The following is a 15,578-nucleotide window of genomic DNA, read 5'->3' as shown; positions in this document are numbered from 1 at the left end:
ACTTAATTTATCTCGAATACGTTGACAGGCCATTGCAATTCTCCCTTGTACCCCACCTACACAGATATATAACTTCTAAGTAACATTCAGTTGAGATGTTACCATGCCTTCCTTTAATTATATAAACCTCACACTTGTTTTAAAATGTAAGTTTAGGGACGCCTAGGTGGCTCAGTAGGTTAAGCGTCCAACTTCGGCTCAGGTCATGATCTCACGGTTCGTGAGTTTAAGCCCCGCATAGGGCTCTGTGCTGACAGCTTGGAGCCTGGACCCTGCTTTAGATTCTGTGTCTCCCTCTCTCTCTGCCCCTCTTCTGCTGTCTCTCTCTCTCAAAAATAAATAAACATTTAAAAAAAAATTTGTAATGAAAGTTTAAATATTATTTAGGTATAGTGAGGCCAACAGACCAGGAAATTATTACCATTGAAAAGATAGTTTCTCATAGTTTCCAAGAGGAAGGAGCATGCTATGCCCTCCAGGGCCATGTGGGAAGCACCGGGTCAGTCAGGACACAAAGAGAACAAGAGGAAAACTTGGACAAGAGCTTTTATTGTGGTTTCCAGGGAAGGAAGAAACAAGTCAGGGTAAGCAGGTTAAGCAGGCTTAGGATTTTCAAATTTGAATAATTTCAGCAGGCTCCAAAATGTAGGACCTGTCTACTACTACTTCTAATATGTTAAATTACATATTAGAAAGGGTACCTAATGTGGTATATATCATGCTAGGAATAGATAGTATTGTATTAGTTAGGATTATGTTTGGAACTAGATAGGATTGTCTTTCATATTAGATAGAGATTGGATTTCTGTTGGTGGTGCTTGGCGGGAGTCTCTGGGGAAAACCTTTTGTAAGGTGAAGGCTCCCTGAGCAAACACCACTCTCTGTCATATTTACAGATACATAACTGTTGACACTTGAGTACAGCAGAGCAGTTTGAATTTAAGCACAGTTTTCGAAAAACTAAAGCTGTATTTATCTTTTAATTATATATTTTCAGAGTTACTGATAAACATAGGTACAGAGCAGTAGGCATAATGTGTTATTTCTGTAATGAAAGGGAACCACTGATATACACATATTGGCTTATAAACATATAAGCAATCTGGGGACAGGCTTGCAAGAAGCTGATAAGATTGCTTCCCTTGAGGGAGGAGCATAGAGAGGTTATTGGGGGGGGGGGGGTGGAACTTCTCACTATTCACCCTTTTACAACATGTGAATGTATTTCCTACTCAAAATGATAACATTTAAAACATAAGATAGAAGGATGGGTGGGTTATTTGTGCCTGGGAAGCCCAGACCCTGAGTGTCTGGCTTCTGAATCGGAATCAGGACCAGGACCAAGAGAACATAAAAGTCAGGCCCAGTGCCTGGCCCTTGGGAGCAACCAGAGGCAACAGCCTGGCACCTGGGGCCCACCAATGCTGACATGCCTCTGAGAAAACCAGTCTCCCTACCGAATAACAAAGGGCCTGTGTCCTTTGGGGATATGGAGCTCATCAGAGCAACCTTTATGGTTTGGAAGTTTTGTAAGAGACAGCTCTTATTCTTAGGAGATGCATACTGAAGTATTTTAGGATGGAGTATTTTAGGAAGTATTTTAGGATAAAGTATTTAGTATCTTGATGTCTGAACTTAACTTCCAATGGTCCAGGGGGAAGAAAGTGGGCATATACAAGCAAACACAATCCCTTACCCACAAACAAGGGGATGGTTGAGGGAGCAAAGACAGTAGAAAGGTAAAAACTGTCCTACAAAAATGTTAAATATTGTTTGAATTTAGGTGGATGGAATACAGCTGTTCATTACGGGCTCTTTCAACTTTTCTGTGTGTTTGAAGGATTTCTGAGTGAAAAGGTGAGAAAAAAAATAATATATTAAAGTGCTTTTAACAATCAGTGTAAAAGGAAAACACAACTAAACATGATACAGAGCATTGTTTATTGCCAGATGGAAGCCCAGATGAGACTAAGGATATGCATTTGTCCTGACTGGTTGCTTTCTTGGTACATCCATGACACCTATAGACCACAATCTGGAGTCTCCATTGAGGGAATCCTTGAGTACCAAGTACTTGGGTACTTAGGCCAGGCTGAGCCTAAGCCATCAAGAATCTACACTGTGCCCCTCACATAGATAAATGTCGAAAGTGGCCAAAGGCTGGTGGGAGGACAAACCAGACAGGTGACATCAAGTAAAGGATATCGATGACACTAAAGGATATCAATGAAATAAGGATATGTCGCCAAGACCTGAGCCCCATTCTCCGAAACAGCTAGTGATTCAATGTTCCAGATTCTTACTCCCAGAAGGCTCAGGCTGCTTCTCCTCCTCTCCCTCATTCACGGGGATCCCTCTAGAGGCCAGAGTGTGCCACTTACACATGGGGTGGTGCCGGAGTAGAATTGCCCTCCTTCTCTCCCACAAAAAGGGCGGTTGATACCACTAGAAGGTATCACTCTGTTCTTTGTGCAACGTGGAATTCACCACGTGTCTGTCAGGTGGGCAAGCCAGAACAGAAATGCTGTATGCAGAGGGAAACCCCAGTGGCTGAAGATCCAAATTACTGGAAACTGGCAGACAGGCTGTACAAGGATGCATTGTGGGAGATGAACACGCTCTATATGGCCACTGATGATGCAAGTAAGCCATGGAAATGTGGACATCTGGAGTCTAGAGAGCTATGGATGGGGCTGCACATTCAGGTCATGAGCTAGAGTTGGGGTGGGTGGGGGAGGTGGTGCCTAAAGATGAAATGATGTGATCAGGGAAGCCACAAAAGTAAGCCAAACATCCTCAGGAGGCAGGAACAGGTCAATGGGGCCTGGAACAGAAGGGTTTCCATTTCTGCTGCTGACAATATTAGCTGTTTTTCAAAATGACCATCAGCTCCTTGGGTGGCCTTCTGGCCCTGGGAGTAAGGCACCTTCTTCTGGCAGGTGCTCAGCCATCCTGAAGTTATAGTCCGGGGGTCAGTTTCCTGGCCCAGTTACCAGTTCAGGACACTACCCAAGAGCTGCACTGGAAGAGGTGGCAAATGAAGAGGCAGGCTGTGGGAAGATATCAAGTCAAAGTTAGAACAAGGAAGTACTCGGTTAAAAGAAACTGGTCAGAAGGAGAGAACTGGTGGTAACCAAAAGGGTAGAAGCTGAAAGAAACAGATGAAAAAGACTCAGGGAAAGTGTAGCAGGGAGGCTGTGAGGCTATAAGAATATAGCTGTAGGGGCGCCTGTCGTAGGTTAAGTGTCTGACTCTTGACTTGGGCTCAGGTCATGATCTCACGGTTTTGTTGGTTTGAGTCCCTAATTGGACCTCTGCACACTGACCACATGGAGCCTACTTGGGATTCTCCCTCTCCTCGCTCTCTGCCCCTCCCCCACTCATGCTCTGTCTCTCTCAGAATAAATAAACTTAAAAAAAAAAGAATATACCTGTAGAGAAGATTTTGTTAACCATTTATCTGCCACAGATTCCCTTTGACAGTCTCATGAAGCCTGTAGGGCATTGCCAGAAAAATGTTCTTAAATGGTTTAAGACAAAATGCACAGGGCTCCAAAGGGAGCAAACTATATACAAATATGGTTATTATCAAAATGTATTTTTAAAATCTGTGCATAGTAATATAGGTGCTTCTTTATTAATATATTAAATAACAAGTTCAATCAGTAAATCTAATAACCCATATACTTTGTTTTTTAAGCTTTTCAAAAGCCAGATTTATTAAAGTATAATTTACATACAATAAAGTACAATTGGAGGAGTTTGACAAGTGCATAGTCTTGGAACCATCACCACATTCTACATACGTTAGTTACATCACTCCCAAAACTCCCATCAGGCCCCTTTTCCATCTCCTTCCCCACCCCCCAGGCACACAGAAGGTAATGAACAGTAACCTACTGGATTGTGAGTTCTTCCAGGTATTACACCAAAGAAACCAGTCATTTAAACCACGAAGGCCAAAATACACAGGGAAAAAGGACTTTAATGAAGCAATTCTCAATATGTAGTATGCCAGTTTGTGGCCTTGTGGCACCATTAGTAAGAACATTTCAACAATCTGTTTCACAACTGCTAGGATTAAGTCCCCAAAAAGGCTAGTTATCCTAGAAAAATTATTTTTGCACAAACATACTCCTTGGGCCTTAATTCATATCTACTAAATCTTTCAAGATTCTTTGAAAATGTTCCCTAGGCTAAAGAAACACTGCCCTATAGCACTGCTAGGCTTCTAAAACACACATGGCTTTGGGTTCATGAAGCTTCTTAAAGTTTTAGTTTTGCTAACAAAATTGGCAAAATAACTAAATATATAGGATTTGGTCTATACTTCTGTTCATTTCTTGAGTAAAGATAGAAGAACACCAAAGTAATTTTGGCAAATGAATCCTCTCCCCCCAGATATCTTGTCACCTACTGTATTTGGAATACTTTTAATGCCGTATCTAATGTATTATTTATCAGGCTCCTCTAGGCAGAAAAAATAAACACATTTCTAGAAAACAGTAGCTTGAACTGAATTCCCTAGGATACTTGCAACAGTCACGGTCCAAATGGAGGCACTGTGTTGTGATGTTTGAAATTCAAACAACTTTTATTTAAATTGAAAAAATTAAAACTGCATTTAGAGTCAAAACCCTTTTGTTATGAAAATCATGGGTATTTCTAGGTTAAGGCAGAGATATTTCTAGGTTAACAAGACCAGATTTGACTTCGGACTTTATTCTTTAAACAAACTGTACAGAATGGAGGAAGAAAAAGGTTATTTACATAAAATATCTACATATGTACTGAGAGGTACAAATTCGGAGACAGAAGAGACTTGAGTATGTGCTGGCATCTCAGAAGCAGTTCTCGAAGAGCTTAATTTTATTTTCTTGGATTTTAAGAATGCCTAAGATCCTTCTTCATCCTCTATCTTGGGAGCCAAATAGTACTTTAAGTGTCCCATGTCTGCAATTTTATACTCTGCTGCAGGGGTTCATCTGCAGACATACTGAGTGTTACTGTAGGAGAGAGTGCTGGGCTTTTGTAAAGAAGTTCAGGTATCTCAGTGCAAAAGTTAGCTGAACAGGCTGATTCATCTCTATGGTAACAGCTTCCTCCTCTTTATCGACATTACTTGTTTGTGACAACTTACTATTTCTATTTCCTCTTTCTCCACTTGCAGAAAACTTCACTCCATATTTTGCACAGGAAATTACAACAGCATCTCCAATATGACTGAGATCTCGGCATACACGTGCAGATTCACCAGAAGGCATATTTACTACATAGCTCCTCTTGTTCTGGAACTCCAAGTTGTTCAACAGCTAAATCCATTAACTTCATTCATAGTCTGAAAACTTTTCTTGGTTTGGAGCTTCGAATACAAGTGCCAGGGTGTCCGTATTATCTCCAGCCCTTAGGATAATGATGTCTTCAATGCCAGCACATCTTAGTGTTTTGGACATGCTGGTGAGGTTCACACCCAAGGCCAAGTTGCGGTAGCAGTGGTACATGTTGAAGTCCTCAGAAGGCAGGGTGAGCTGCACCAGGGAGACGTGGGAGGAGTCCAGGCTGTGCAGAGCTCACGTCCCAGCAGGCCTCGTTGATGAGATCCTTAAGCGCCTCCAGCACCTTCTTCAGGATGATGCCTGGACCAGGTGTGCCTCGAACGACGCAGCTACAGACGGAGCCCAGGAGCAAGTTGTAGCCTGCTCCGGCATCACAGGGTAAGAGCCAGCCAGCAAATGCAGAAGGGAAAGCCGAGATCCAGGGAGATAACCTACAAACCCATATACTTTTGATATAATGATGGTCGTAGTCTATATATCAAGGTTCAGTTTGTGTGACATGGTGTGGAAACATGGGTGATTTCAATTGGTGACAAAGTTACCAGTACTGCTAATATTACTGAAATCTGTTGCTTCCATCTGTAATTGATAGAAAAGGTCATTTTCAGATACACATTAGTGAAAATAAATATGTATCTTTTTCCTATCCAAGTTCACAGGCCCTGTGAATTCCATCCCCAAACTCCACCCTGGAACCCTATTCTAGACTTATTTTTGGAAGAAGCACAAAGCTTTGGAGACCATTTCTCTAACTTAAGCTTCTCCCTGTGAAAGGCAGGGCCAGAGTTTCTCCAGGTCTGCATAGTGCAAGTTTCTGGTTCAACTGGCTTGTTTCAGAGCTGAGAGGCAACAATCCTTCATTTCTTCCAATTCAATGTTTTTCCAACACTTTGACCTATAACCCATAATAAGAAATGCATCTTGCATTGAGACTCAGTACCCACACATGCAACAGAAACTAAAATTTCACAAACTCTACCACCTATTATGTATATATTGCATATAGTTTGTTCGGGCTGCCAAACAAAATATCACTGACGTCAGGGATGAAATAGCAGAGATTTATTATCTCACAATTTTGGAGGCTGGAAGTCCAAGATCAAAGTATAAGCAGGTTTGTTTTCTCCTGAAGGCTCTCCCCTTGGGTGGCAGATGTGTCTTCACATAACTTTCCTCAGTGCACCTGCACCTTTGGTGTCTCTGATCTAATCCCCACTTCTTGTAAGGATACCAATCAGTCTGGATCAGGAATCCACCCTAAATGGCCTCATTTTAACAATATCACCGCTTTAAAGACCCTATCTCTGAATATAGTCACATCCTGAGGGACCGGCTGTTGAGACTCCAAGATATATGAATTTGGTGGAGAACACAAATCGGCCCATAACACATAGTAAAGTAAAATCATAACCACGCTTTCCTAAAATGTTATTTGCTAATATTTAAATGTAACACATAACCCTCCTGCCAGAATTAAGAAGACTACATTGCAATGTGTGTGCTTGCTAGTTGTAGGTTTAGGATGGCTTCAAATACAAGTTACAATGCAGTGTGCACAGCTAGCTCACATTCAAGTCTGTCTTTTGAGTTTTATCAGGTCTGGATTGTGAATTGTAGTTCACACCAATAGAACTGTGATTACAGAAACAATACATTCCTTTTCCTAGACAAATGAATTGTCTTCATCTCAATATCTTACCATCATCCTTCAATGTAAAGGAGAAACCAGATCATTCTTCAAGCTTCAAGTCTAATTCAATTATCAGCACATGTATATTTTCCCTAACTACATTTCTTTACTGTTTCAATTTTTTGTGGAAAATAAGGAACATAAGTTTGAGATACAGAATGTGAGATATAACAATACCTCCAATAGCGTTTGTTCAAACTATCTTCATTGTAACATTTTCTTCATATTGTAGTTAGGGCAATCACTTGATTTTTACTTGCTATAACATTAATGTCTTTTGAACACTTCAATATCCTAAATGTGTTGAAATCATGCTTCTCCTCTGATTTCAAACTTAGTTTATTTATTTATTTTTGAGAGAGACAGAGAGAGAGAGAGTAAGTGCACAAGCAGGGGAGGAGCAGAGAAAGTGGGAGAGAGAGAGAGAGAGAAAGAATCCCAAGCAACTTCCACACTATCAGTGCAGTGAGATAAGGTCATGATCTCAAGGTTCATGAGTTTAAGCCCCACATCAGGCTCTCTACTATCAGTGCAAAGCCTGCTTCGGATCCTCTGTCTCCCTCTCTCTCTGTCCCTCCCCCACTTGCGTGCACATGTGTGCACATTCTCTCTCAAAAACAAATAAACATTTGAAAAATGTTTTTTTCTAAATGAGATTTCTATTCAACTAAAAAAATGTACTTTTGTAGAAGGCAGGGAGTAATAATACAGTGCTTTTTGGATGAATTCAAAATTTTAAAACCATCAACTTAATATAGATTGCTATACACATAGGATATTATATACTCATGATGAACCTCATCATAACCTCATCATAACCACAAACCCAAAACCTATAATAGGTACACACAAAAATAAAAAGAAAGAGATCCAAGCATAACACTAAAAAAGTCATCAAATCACAATGGAAAAGAGCAAGAAGAGAGGAATAGAGAAGAACTACAAAAACAACCAGAAAACAATTAACAAAATGGCTAAGTACATACTTATTAATAATTAATTCAAATATAAATGGTCTAAAAGTTCCAATCAAAAAACATAGGGTGGGGGAGCCTGGGTGGCTCAGTTGGTTAAGCATCTGACTTCCGCTCAGGTCATGGTCTTGCAGTTCGTGAGTTTGAGCCCCAAGTCGGGCTCTGTGCAGACAGTTCAGAGCCTGAAGCCTGCTTCAGATTCTGTGTCTCCCTCTCTCTGCCCCTCCCCTGCTTGCACTCTGTCTCTCTGTCTCTCTCAAAAATAAATAAACATTAAAAAATTTTAAAAAAACAACATAGGGTGGCTGAATGGATTAAGAAAAAAAAAAATCACCTCTATGCTGTTTATAAGACACTCACTTCAAACCTAAAGACCCACACATATTGAAAGAGAAGAGATAGAAAAGCTACTCCATACAAATGGAAGTGACAAAAAGCTTGGGTAGGTAAACTTATATCTGACAAAATAGACCTTAAAACAAAGGCTAACAATAGACAAAGAATGGTAACACATAATGATAAAGTAATCAATCCAAATAGAGGATCTAACAATTGTAAATATCTATGCGCCCAACATAAAAGCACCTAAATGCATAAAGAAACTATTAACAGACATAAAGGGAGAACTTGACGGTCATACAATAATAATGGGTGACTCTAACACCTCACATATCAATTTTGATATATCATCCAGATAGAAAATCAATAAGGAAAGAGTGGCTGTGAATCACACATTAGACTAGATGGATTTAATAGATGTATACAGAACATTCCACCCAAAAAAACAGCATCATACACACTCTTTTCAAGTGCACATGGAACATTCTCCAGAACAGGTCACATGTCTCCATAAAAAGATGAAACAAGTCTCCATAAAAGATTGAAATCATATCAAGTATCTTTTTTACCATAACAGATTCAAACTAGAAATCAATTATAAGAAGAAATCCTAAAGAAAAAAAAAACACGCACACACAAACACATGGAGGCTAAACAACATGCTGCTAAACAGCCAATAGGTCAATTAAGAATCAAAAAGGAAGTGAATAATACCTTGAGAAGTGAAAATGGAAACACATGGTTCAAAATCTTTGAGATACAGCAAAAGCAATTCTAGGAGGGAAATTTATAGTGACAGAAGGCTAATTCAAGCAACAAGAAAAATCTCAAAAAAAATCTAAACTTACACTGAAAGTAACTAGAAAAAAAGGAACAAACAAAGCCAAAGCTAACAGAAGGAAGAAAATAATGAAAATCAGAGTGGAAATAAATTAAATAGAAACAACAAAAAAAAAAATAGAAAAAATCACTAGAATTAAGAGAGGTTCTTCAAAACTATAAACAAAATTGATAAAACTTTAGAAAGATTCATCAGAGAGAGAAAGAGAACCAAAATAAATCATATCAGTAATGAAAGAGGAGAAATTACAACTAACACTACACAAATACAAAGTTTTATAAGATATTACTAGGATAAATTGTATGCCAATAAATAAAAGCCTAGAAGAAATGGATAAATTCCTAGAAACACACAATCTTCCAAGGCTAAATCAGGAAGGAATAGAAAATCTGGGGGCGCCTGGGTGGCTCAGTCAGTTGGGCGTCCGACTTCAGCTCAGGTCACGATCTTGCGGTCCGTGAGTTCGAGCCCCGTGTCGGGCTCTGGGCTGATGGCTCAGAGCCTGGAACCTGCTTCCGGTTCTGTGTCTCCCTCTCTCTCTGCCCCACCCCCGTTCATGCTCTGTCTCTCTCTGTCTCAAAAATAAATAAACGTTAAAAAAAAAAAAAAAGAAAATCTGAACAGATTGCTACTGACAAAATTGAATCAGTACAAAAAACTCCCAACAAACAAGAGTTCAGTGGGGCACCTGGGTGGCTCAGTCGGTGAAGCGTCTGCCTTCAGCTCAGGTCATGGTCTCACAGTTCATGGATGCGAGCCCCACATTGGGCTCTGTGCTGACAGCTCAGAGCCTGGAGACTGCTTTGAATTCTTTCTGCCCCTCCCCCACTCATGCTCTGTCTCTCTCTGTCTCACAAAAATGAATAAATGTTAAAAAAATTAAAAAAAAAAAAAATAAGAGTTCAGGACCAGATGGCTTCACATCTGAATTCCACTAAACATTTAAAGATAAGTTAATACCTTTCCTTCTCAAACTATTCCAAAAAATAGGAGAGTAAGGAAAACTTCCAAATTCATTCTAGGAGGCCAGCATTACCCTGATACCAAAACCAGACAAGGACACTACAAAAACAAAACAAAACAAAACAAAAAACTACAAGCCAATATCCCTGATGAGCACAGGTGCAAAAATCCTCAACAAAATATTAACAAATGAAATTCAACAATACATTTTAAAAAGTCATCCACCACAATCAAGTGGGATCAATTCCAGAGATGCAAGGATGGTTCAGCATCAGCAAATCAATTAACAAATGAAGGATAGAAATCATATAATCATCTCAACAGATGCAGAAAAAGCTTTTGACAAAATTCAACATCTGTTCATGATAAAAAGTAAACTCAGGACAGCTGGGTGGCTCAGATGGTTAAGCGTCTCAGTTCATGATCTCATGTTTGTGAATTCGAGCCCCGCCTCAGGCTCTGTGCAGGAAGCTCAGAGCCTGGAGCCTGCTTCAGATTCTGTGTCTCCCCCTCTCTCTGACCCTCCCCTGCTCACGCTCTGTGTCTCTCTGTCTCTCAATAATAAATAATGTTTTGAAAAAATAATAAATAATAAAAAATTCAAAAATTCTCAACAAAGCACATTTAGAGGGAACAAGCTCAACATAATAAAGGTCATATATGACAAATCACAACTAAAATCAGTGAAAAACAGAAAGCTTTTCCCCTAAGGTCAGGGACAAGACAAGGATGTCGCCTCTCACCACTTTTATTCAACATACTACTGAAAGTCCTAGTCACAGCAGTCAGACAAGAAAAAGAAATAAAAGTATCCAAATTGTTAAGGAAGAAATAAAACTGTCAGTATTTGTATGTGACACATTAGCATAAGTAGAAAACCTTAGAGACTCCACCAAAGAAAATTATTAAAACTAATAAAGTCATATGATACAAAATTAATCTATAAAAATCTGTTGCATTTCCAAATGCTAATAACAAAGTAGCAGAAAAGAAATTGAGGAAAAAAAATCCCAATAAGCCTAGTCAGAGAGGAAAATGGTGACAGACAAGGAGGACCCTAGGCTCACCTCATCCCAGCAATATAACTAGGTAACTATCAAATCATCCTAAATACCCCAGAAATCAGCCTGAAGACTGACAGAACAAGCTCCAGAACTAAAGGGAGACAAGAGTCCACGTTGAAGAAGGTAGAAAGTATGGTGAAGCAGCTTAGAGAAGAGATGGATCCTGGCTGCTGTTGAGGGAGGGGAGCTGTGGTCACATTAGAAGGGCGAGAGTGAGAAGCACACAGGCGAATACACAGGGAGAATATTTCCCCATAGCCATTGGCTTGGAAAGCAAGAGGGGCTGAATTCATGCCTCCTTGCAAATAGGGCAGCTTAAAGCCTGGAGAAGTAAAGGTCCCCAGACTTGGCTGGGATTGAGCCCTGCAGGCACTGCACTGCTCTTACAGAGAAGGCAGGCAAACAACCCTGGGGGATGGGTGACAACAGCATGGAAATGTCCATCTGAAGAACACATGGGACACACAGTGGAGAGATTATTCATTCTTCTCTTCTTGGAGAGTGTCCCTGAGAGGCAGTGCTCACAGGGGCACCTCTCTGGGAACAAGGGAGCTGAATAGTGCCATTCTTCTCTGATGGCCCTCAATAGAAACGCAGATCCACCTGCAGGAAGCAACACAGTGTAGACATTGGCTACCTAACGTGCTTACACCAAGTCCCACTGCCTTAGGCTCTGATAGAACTGCCCTGCTCAGTCCCAGCAAGGCAGGCCCCTCCTGTAGAAGACCACACAAACTCCTGCCCACAACACGTCTCCTAACAACAGAATTTTGCAGGTCCTCAGTTCCAGGAGAGGTGGTAACAGGTCTCATTTCACAAGCAGACCATAGCATACCTAGTTAAAAGTCACTACATCCAGGCCAGGAACAAGCATTGCCCACAGCAGGCAGGGAGAGCCTCTGCAGATGACTGGCCTGGAGGACAGAGCAGCCAGAACACAACAGCAGAGCCCATGTAACACATGCTAGAGGCATTCCCTGAAGTGCCAGACCCTGCACACTACAGGCTCTCTTCTTCATAAGGCCATTACTTTCAGGAAGAGGAGACATAACTGGGATTTCTAACACAGAGAAGATGGCAGAGACTTAGACAAAATGAGCAGACAGAGGAATTTATTCCAAATGAAAAAACACTATAAGGTCACAGCCAGAGATCCAAGCAAAACAGATATAAATAACATAACTGATAGAGAATTTATTTATTTATTTTTCAAAAGTGACATTTTAATTTGCCTGGTCAAACATTAGTTTACAGCCACAGGAGTAAAATTGCATTTACAACTCAAATTTCATCACATTTAATGCTAGATATTGTGGAGCTAATATTTGGACATTAGTCTTTTGTTAAACATTAGCCAAAATAGGGGCGCCTGGGTGGCTCAGTTGGTTGAGCGTCCGACTTCGGCTCAGGTCATGATCTCGCGGTCCCTGAGTTTGAGCCCCGCGTCAGGCTCTATGCTGACAGCTCAGAGCCTGGAGCCTGCTTCAGATTCTGTGTCTCCCTCTCTCTCTGACCCTCCCCTGTTCATGCTCTGTCTCTCTCTGTCTCAAAAATAAATAAACATTAAAAAACATTTTTTTAACATTAGCCAAAATAGATGCCTTATTATTTTTTAATTAATAGACCTTATTATTTAGTATAGATTTATTTTTAATATATTTTGTTATCTATTTATTGTTTAATTTACAGGCAAGTTAGCATACAGTGTAACGATGATTTCAGGAGCAGATTCCTTAATGTCCCTTACCCATTTAGATCATCACCCCTCCCAAAACCCCTCCAGCAACCAGCAGTTTGTTCTTTATATTTAAGAAACTTTTAGGTTTTGTCCCCCTCCCTGTGTTTACATTATTTTTGCTTCCCTTCCCTTATGTTCATCTGTTTTGTATCTTAAAGTCCTCATATAAGTGGACTCATACGATAGTGGTCTTTCTCTGGCTGACTAATTTTGCTTAGCCTAATACTCTCCACTTCCATCCATGTAGTTGCAAATGGCAAGATTTCATTCTTTTTGATTGTCGAGTAATACTCCATTGTGTAGATATACCACTTCTTCTTTATCCATTCATCCATTGGTGGACACTTGGGCTCTTTCCATACTTTGGCTATTGTCAATTGCGTTGCTATAAACATTGGGGTGCATGCGCCCCTTCGAAACAGCACACCTGTATCCCTTGGGTAAATACCTAGTAGTGCAATTGCTGGGTCATAGGGTACTTCTATTTTTAATCTTTTAAGGAACCTCCATACTGTTTTCCAGAGTGGCTGCACCAGTTTGCATTCCCACCAACAGTGCAAAAGAGATGCGCTTTCTCCACATCCTCGCCAACATCTGTTGTTGCCTGAGTTGTTAATGTTAGCCATTCTGACAGGTGTGAGGTGGTATCTCATTGTGCTTTTGGTTTGTATTTCCCTGATGATGAGTGATGTTGAGCACTTTTTCATGTGTCTGTCGGCCATCAGGATGTCTTCTTGGAGAAGTGTCTATTCATGTCTTTTGCCCATTTCCTCACGGGATTATTTGTTTTTTGGGTGTTGAGTTTGATAACTTCTTTATAGATTTTGGACACTAACCCTTCATCTGAAATGTCATTTGTAAATATCTTCTCCCATTCTGTCTGTTGCTTTTTACTTTTGCTGATTGTTTCCTTCGCTATGCAGAAGCTTTTCATTTTGATGAGGTCTCAATAGTTCATTTTTGCTTTTGTTTCCCTTGCCTCCAGAGACATGTTGAGTAAGAAGTCGCTGCGGCCTAGGTCAAAGAGGTTTTTGCCTGCTTTCTCCTCTAGGATTTTGATGGCTTCCTGTCTGACATTTAGGTCTTTCATCTGTTATGAGTTTATTTTTGTGTATGGTGTAAGAAAGTGGAGCAGGTTCATTTTTCTGCATGTCACTGTCCAGTTTTCCCAACATCATTTGCTAAAAAAACTGTCTTTATTCCATTGGATATTCTTTCCTGCTTTGTCAAAGATTAGTTGGCTATACATTTGTGGGTCCCTTTCTGGGTTGTCTATTCTGTTCCTTTAGATACAGTTTTTGTGTCAGTACCATACTGTCTTGATGATTGCAGCTTTATAATACATCTTGAAGCCTGGGATTGTTATGCCTCCAGCTTTGGTTTCCTTTTTCAAGGTTTCTTTGGCTATTCAGGGTCTTTTCTTGTTCCATACAAATTTCAGGATTGTTTGCTCTAGCTCTGTGAAGAATGCTGGTGTTATTTCCAGGATATGTTTTTATGCGAAAAAAGAAAAAAAGCACAAAGTGCAACCTCAGAGCTGAGAGCATGGAGCCTGCTTTGGATTCTGTGTCTCATTCTCTCTCTGCCCCTCCCCCACTTGTGCTCTGTCTTTCTCTGTCTCCCAAAAATAAATAAATGTAAAAATAATTTTTAATTAAAAAAAAAAGACCATAACAAGAGACAGAAAAGGGCACTATATAATTATAAAGGAGACAACCCAACAAAAACAAGTAACAATTGTAAACATTTAGGCACCCAACAGGAGAGCCCTCAAATATATAAAACAATTAATAGCAAACATAAAGGAACTAATTGATATTAACACAATAATAGTAAGGGGATTTAATACACCACTTATATCAATGGACATGTCATCTAAACAAAAAATCGGGGGTACCTAGCTGCCTCAGTTGGTAAAGCATTCGACTCTTGATCTTCAGGTTGTAAGTTAAAGCCCCAAGTTGGGTGCAGAGATTACTTAAAGTAAAATCTTTTGGGGCACCTGGGTGGCTCAGCCATTGGGCATCCAACTTCAGCTCAGGTCATGGTCTCGCAGTCCATGAGTTCGAGCCCCGCGTGGGGCTCTGTGCTGTCAGTTCGGAGCCTGGAGCCTGCTTCAGATTCTATGTCTCCCTCTCTCTCTGCCCCTCCCCCACTCGTGCTCTGTCTCTCTGCATCAAAAAATGAATAACCGTTTAAAAAAAAAAATTTAGAGAGGCGCCTGGGTGGCTCAGTTGGTTGAGCGTCCGACTTCACCTTGGGTCTTGATCTTGCAGTCCGTGAGTTCAAGCCCCATGTCAGCGCCTGTGCTGACAGCTCAGAGCCTGGGGCCTGCTTCGGATTCTGTGTCTCCCTCTCTCTGCCCCTCCCCCCCACTCATGCTCTGTCTCTGTCTCTCTCTCTCTCTCTCTCTCTGTCAAAAATAAATGAACATTAAAAAAATTTTTAATAAGGGGCGCCTGGGTGGCGCAGTCGGTTAAGCGTCCGACTTCAGCCAGGTCACGATCTCGCGGTCCGTGAGTTCGAGCCCCGCGTCGGGCTCTGGGCTGACGGCTCGGAGCCTGGAGCCTGTTTCCGATTCTGTGTCTCCCTCTCTCTCTGCCCCTCCCCCGTTCATGCTCTGTCTCTCTCTG

General features: G+C 40.8%; 1 pseudogene; it reads right to left on the bottom strand.

Moving 5' to 3' along the window:
* Positions 1–4,837: 4,837 nt before the first annotated feature.
* LOC144617020 (DNA sliding clamp PCNA pseudogene) overlaps positions 4,838–15,578 on the bottom strand; it is a 28,125-nt pseudogene continuing 17,384 nt past the window's right edge.

Source organism: Panthera onca, chromosome C1 (assembly GCF_046562875.1).
Source record: "Panthera onca isolate mPanOnc1 chromosome C1, mPanOnc1 haplotype 2, whole genome shotgun sequence".
NCBI classification, from domain to species: Eukaryota; Metazoa; Chordata; class Mammalia; order Carnivora; family Felidae; genus Panthera; species Panthera onca.
This window is presented reverse-complemented; position numbering and strand designations above follow the sequence as displayed.